This window comes from Boleophthalmus pectinirostris, unplaced genomic scaffold, assembly GCF_026225935.1.
Source record: "Boleophthalmus pectinirostris isolate CB_2022bp ecotype Guang Dong unplaced genomic scaffold, ASM2622593v1 HiC_scaffold_3, whole genome shotgun sequence".
Taxonomy (NCBI): Eukaryota; Metazoa; Chordata; class Actinopteri; order Gobiiformes; family Gobiidae; genus Boleophthalmus; species Boleophthalmus pectinirostris.
The window spans coordinates 22,011,234-22,017,357 of NW_026571299.1; positions in this window are offsets into that span (position 1 = coordinate 22,011,234).

The window sequence follows — 6,124 nt, forward strand, 5'->3', positions numbered from 1 at the left end:
TATGTAACTTTTCTGGTACTGTGCTCTGTGATCAGTGTTCAGTTATTTCACCAGAAGAGACTCAGGCACACACAAAGAGAAAGTCTTTTTATTGAACAAGTGTCTTTGGCGCTCAGACCCCGACACACGACATTACGATGAAGGGTGTGGACGATTAGGTGAAGATGAGGAGGTGTCTTCAGTCCTCAGTATCAACACCTGCAAAAAAATTAGGCTCTGGATTCTGTGTCATTTTGTGTGTGTGATTTTGGATATTTTTGATCCTGTTCATGACACAATTCAGGGACTTCAGGAATCTGAGCTAAACCAATCACCCAAATAAAACATGACACTCATAAGTTTTGAAAAATGTTTATTATTATTATTGCCTATACAGAAAGTTCAATGGAAAGACACACAGGAACAGATATGGAATTATTTAAGAAAAACACTTTTTTTCTATTTTGTTTTACAGTCTTTTACTGTTTTACCCCTCAAAGAACTATTAAAAATACTAAAATAAAAACTAAACAAGCGCAGCGTTCACATTTACCTGCAAAGGAGGAGGAGCCATCTTTTTGGTTTGAGACAGAAAGCCAAAAAAAAAAAAAAAAAAAAAAAAACATTATCAAGAGTTTTGAAAAATGTATTAGGTACAGCTGGACCAGATGCTGTTTAGTCTCAAACATCTAAAACTCAAGATCCTGTTTAGTCCTGGTGAGTTGAGGTTTAGTCCTGGTTTAGTCCTAGTTTCCTCCTGGTTTAGTCCTGATTTAGTCCTTGATTTAATCCTAGTTTAGTCCTTGGTTTTGTCCTGGTTTAGTCCCGATTTAGACCTGGTTTAGTCCTGGTTTACTCCTTGAGAAACATGTATTCTTCTCCAGAACTTAACCAAGGAGCAGCATGTACTTGTCCAGGGAGATCCATTTGTTTAATGACATTCTGTGGAACCTTTCAGACAAAGCAGTAACTCTATAATAATCATAATCTCCATGGAGACAAAAGTGAACTTTACTCACATTGTTCACCTTTAAGACTACAGTCAGCTCACGACTTGTGCATTTGATTTTTTTTTTCCACAGTAATACTCAGTGTTGAAGCTTTCCAGATCTTTTTAACAGTCCTTCAACTTTATTCCTGGTTCAAAATTGTAAATGACGTTGTGTGTTATGTAGAGAGCTTGGGTTTAGATCTAAAATATCAAATAGGGCGTCTCTGACTTGTGCATGTGTTGTTACTGTCCACGTCTTCATGAGCAGGAGTGGAACAGTCCAGGAGCATTTGAACTTTTTTTATTCCCTGGTTCAAACTGAAAATGGTTTGTTAAAACGAAACCTGGGGTTTAGATTAGTCCTGTCACGATAACTGATAATTATGTTACATGGAAAAATAATGATTGGGAGTCAATATTTATGGTGGGTACTAGTGGGGAACCTTTTATTTTTCTGTTCTATAGAAGGTTGTGTGTTATTAACTATTCGGAACTTCTCTGACTCATTATTTGAGATGGGACAAGATCTCGCCAGACAACATTGCCACAAAATTGAGCACATGAGGAAAATGATCTTGTGAGATTCTTTACCGTGTTTTTTATGTTTGGATTGGATAAAAAGTGAAGTACTGGCAAGATACATTTTTGAGAAGCTGTAGTCACAAAAAGCAGAGCTACAGCAGAAATATTAAATAAAGTAAAATAAAAAGTGATGATAATGAAATTGGGAAATAGATTGCCCAATTTATTTAGAGCAAATAAAATGTCAACATCTCGTTCTCGTAGATCCAGTCTCGTCTCATCTTGTGGAAATTGTATCTCGCCCCACCTCTACTCATTATACATACAAACTAACTACTAAAGTGTTAGATTCTGCTGTTTATTTATTGCAGTTTGTGCTTTTTAACCATATTGTACATAGTTTTTTGGGGGAAATCTGTCAGTGTCATATGTTAGTTTCAATATTATTGTTTATCGTTTATATTGTTATCGTGACAGATCTAGTTTACATACCAGATCTTATTTTGTATTTTTATTTCTAGCTAGTCTAGACTTCCTCCTTCTGCTGTTTGAAAATCAGATGCCCCAACATGAATTCTGTTTGTTGATTATCATTTATATGTCATTTAGGTCAAGAGTTGTTGCAGGCATGAGGCAGTCCAGGTGTTTTCAAACTTGTTTTCTCCTGGTTCAAAACACAATGCCCAAGACGACAGGAGCTGAATTTTTAAATGCAAAATAACAAAACCTTTCTAAATGTTGATGACTTGTGCATTTGTATCATTTACGTGTCGATGCAGGTGTGAGGCGGCCCAGGTGTGTTTCATAGTTTTGTTTTCTTCCTGTTGGAGAGGTGGGCGGGCGTTAGGAGCAGAGCCAGGGGTGGCACAGACACTGGGCAGCACTGGCTCTCCTCTCTGGTACCAGGTCTAACATGGGCAGGAGGAAGCTGCTGAAGGACTGAGCCTCCTCTTTGCTCCACTCGTACTTCTCCACCAGGACGTCGCTCAGACCCCACGGCTTCAGCTTCGTGATGTGTCGCAGATCGCCTAAAAACATGAGTGAAATGTGTGAAAACAAAGCAAACATGTCATGTATTTTCAACAAACTATCAGTCTGGGAGTCTTGGTCATTCTTAAAATCACTTAAAATGCCCCTTAACATTTATGTAGGACAACTACTGAAGTTTCAAATTGACATTTCAAAATCTTTCCCTAGTTACATGCAGTGCCTTGCCTAAAGGAACTGTATGAAAGATATGAATTTTAAAAGTGTGTCTTTTAACTGTCCCAAGAGTCCAAACAAAAACTCACGGTGAGGCGTCATTCAGCTTTTACGGCCCCCGTTTGTGGAACAGTCGACCTGAGGATCTGAGGTCCGCTGCGAGTGTTCATATTTTTAAAAGTAAACTCAAAACGGATCTTTTTAATTTAGCTTTTAATTGAAACTTTTATGTTTTAACTTAAATTATTATTATTATTGTCATTATTATTATTACTATTATTATATTTATTTTAAATTAAATTATCATTACTGTTTTACTTTGTCTCCATTTGATTTTAGCTCTCCATTTTGATTTTTATGATAACCTTTAGGAGCTTTATGTTTTTGTTTTTATGTTTATGTTTAAACTGTTGTATATATGGATGAAACAATGGAATGGGATGGGGGGTTGCTGTTGTTTTTAATTATTGTATTGTAATTTTTCTGTTGCATGTGAAGCACTTTGTGCTACATTTCAAATGTATGAAAAGTGCTATACAAATAAAGTTTGATTGATTGATTGTTGCCAGGTATGAGGTTCAAATGCTGTTCAAATCAAATACAGCTTTACTGATAACAATTCTAAAGCCATTTTATTCTTAATTACAAAAATACTGGGCATGAGGTCTCATTTGTTTATGTTATAATATGGTGTTTTGCCGCGACCCGGCCCCGGATAAGCAGACGAAAATGGATGGATGGATGGTGTTTTGTTTCTCAAGATGATTATCCAATCAGAAAACAGAATGAGCCTTGCACGGGTCTCTCATTTGTGTTGCCAGTTTTAGAACTGAAATCCAGTTAGCTTAAAGTTAAATGCCTCTCTCTGATCTGAATGGTTAGGACATAAACCCCAACACCATTTTAAAACAGTGAAAGTGCAGGGTACATACCATTCCTTGAAAAAGAGAAAACTTAATAACTGTTTGCATAACCTGTTTGGGGGGGAGCATATGCAAATCAAAATAAATAGCCTACTAGTCTTCTCTTCAGACACCAATGGAGACCATACCACAGCCACCACTCTTCATCCATCGTTCAGTCTTGTACTTTATTTTGAAGGCTGCAAGAGACAGTGAAATATTAGTGCTCAATGAATGGTCCCCATTTCCAATTACCCTATACCTATATCTGTTTTACCGATCTGAGGTGGAGCGGGTACAGGTCTGAGCCAGATCTTTAACAATCACTACATTTGGCCTGGAACTGCTGAAAACGGATGTGATTTTCCTCTTCATTTGCGTCGGGTCTGTAATACGAAGGTTTCGTTTTAGCCAGATCCGGTGCAGATATGGACCAGTGTAATTTTAACCACTTTAAAGGAGCAGAGTCACCCAGAGCAGGACTGTGGCAGTAGAAGAGGCACATCCAGCACTCGTCCATGATTCCATAAACATGTGGCACGGGCTACAAAAGGAATGACACAAAAACACAATTACAGGTGTGACAAAGCCAGTCTACAAGATCAGAGAACACAGGTAAATGAATAGGGATGTAACTACAGCAAACCTTAATACAATATTTTTGATACAATATTTTCATGATATGCATCTCACCATGAGATGCATATCATGAAAATATTGTATAAGTACATTGCAATATTTTGTGGAGACTTACAAAATTGTGAATATGCTACTTTTTCCTTTTAAAAGCCTCGGAAAGGCCTTGAAAAGCTTCTGGTACAGTTATAATATGAAGAATTTAAATTTTAAAATGCATAATAACAGTTGTTCTTCATAAAGTCTGCACTAAAGGATCATGATGTAGGTCCCTGCACCATGGTGAGTTCATTTGTATAACACAATACATACACAGTCATTTTAAGTGCTTCACAAAACAAGACATTCAAATCATCATAACTATAGCAAAGAGACTTGTAATTCGATATATTGTAATGGCCCACGATATTACTGTGAGACTTTTGTCAATACAATATGATATTTCAGTTATTATTACACCCCTATAAGAGAACACACCTGTGCAGGGAGCTGACACCACACCCCCAGAATACAGCCTTTACTCCAGCTGGAGATGCAACTAGAAAACACACACAGACACATTATGTCTGTGAATGCAAAGAAATAATAACTGATATTTCATTTGTATCACTTACAAATGGAGATGGTCCTAGAATTAGCTCAGAATGTTCTCAGATTGCCCAGCATGAGCTACAAACAGAAGAGTAAAGCAAAGACAGCTCAGTGTGGAATCTGCAGTCAAACTAAAGGCAGAGATTATATACACTTATATGGGAGAGTAAGAGTGTTCTCAAACTACCTTATAATAAATATTTGGCTTTTATTTTAATAATTTTATACTGGGCAAACAGACAAACAGACAATAAACAATATTAAAACAATTAATCAAATATAAAAGAACTGGGATAACATATCAGAAAGTATTTAAGCAAATATTTACATTATATACATTTGGACCCGGGGCTCCATATTACAGAGATCAGACAAGCCGTCTTGCCCAGTTTTGGACCAGTTTTCTCTCAGGTAGCATCCTCCTCCTGCGCTGTCCGTGTCCCACCATTGTCCTGGCCCGTGTTGGCAAAGAGAAATCATTATGTTGTTCGTCGTAAAAGGTCATCAGCTAAATTTGGGGGTCGCGGTCTGAAAGGTTTGGGAACCCCTGTCCTACATCATGGTGAGGGTCACTACGGGCATTTCACTTCTTGTCAGTTCATTTACAGCCCACTATGAGCGTCACTTTGTAATACTAATAAAAAGACATGCTGTTATAGGAGTGTATTTTAGGCTGACACACCTACTCGACTGTTTATCTGATGTCAAGGCTTGGTTGGTCCAAAACCTTTTAAAACTGAATGAAGCAAAGCCTGAGGTGATACTGTGGATCCGGCAGTACCCTCATTGACGTGGGACACCTCAAAAATGATGTTCACCCCACAGTCACCAACCTTGGTGTCACCTTAGACAGTGATTTTAAATTTGCGGATCAGTGTTGTTTTAAAGTCAAGTTTTTATCATTTGCAGCTTTTATCCAAAGTCAAACCTTTTTTATCTTTTAAACTTTTTGAACAAGTCGTGCTCTTAATAGGAACCAAAAGAAGAGAGCGCATTACTGCACTTCCTGGCTTCCTGTTCATTTTAGAATTGATTTTTAAGATTTCATTGTTTGTTTTGAATGGACTGGCCTCACACTATGCCTCAGACCCCATCCAAATTTACAGCCCACAGAGAGAGAGAGTCCCCCCCCAGGTTGGACTGGACTGGATAAAATGGACTGTGGCTTTAAGTGATATATTGTAAAATTTAGAAATTCATATAAATTGTTGAAAAATATATTAAGGATGTAATCTATTTAAGGATATGGCATGATAGTGTCATGACAAAAAAGCAAAATAAGATTCCATTTTCACTTTTT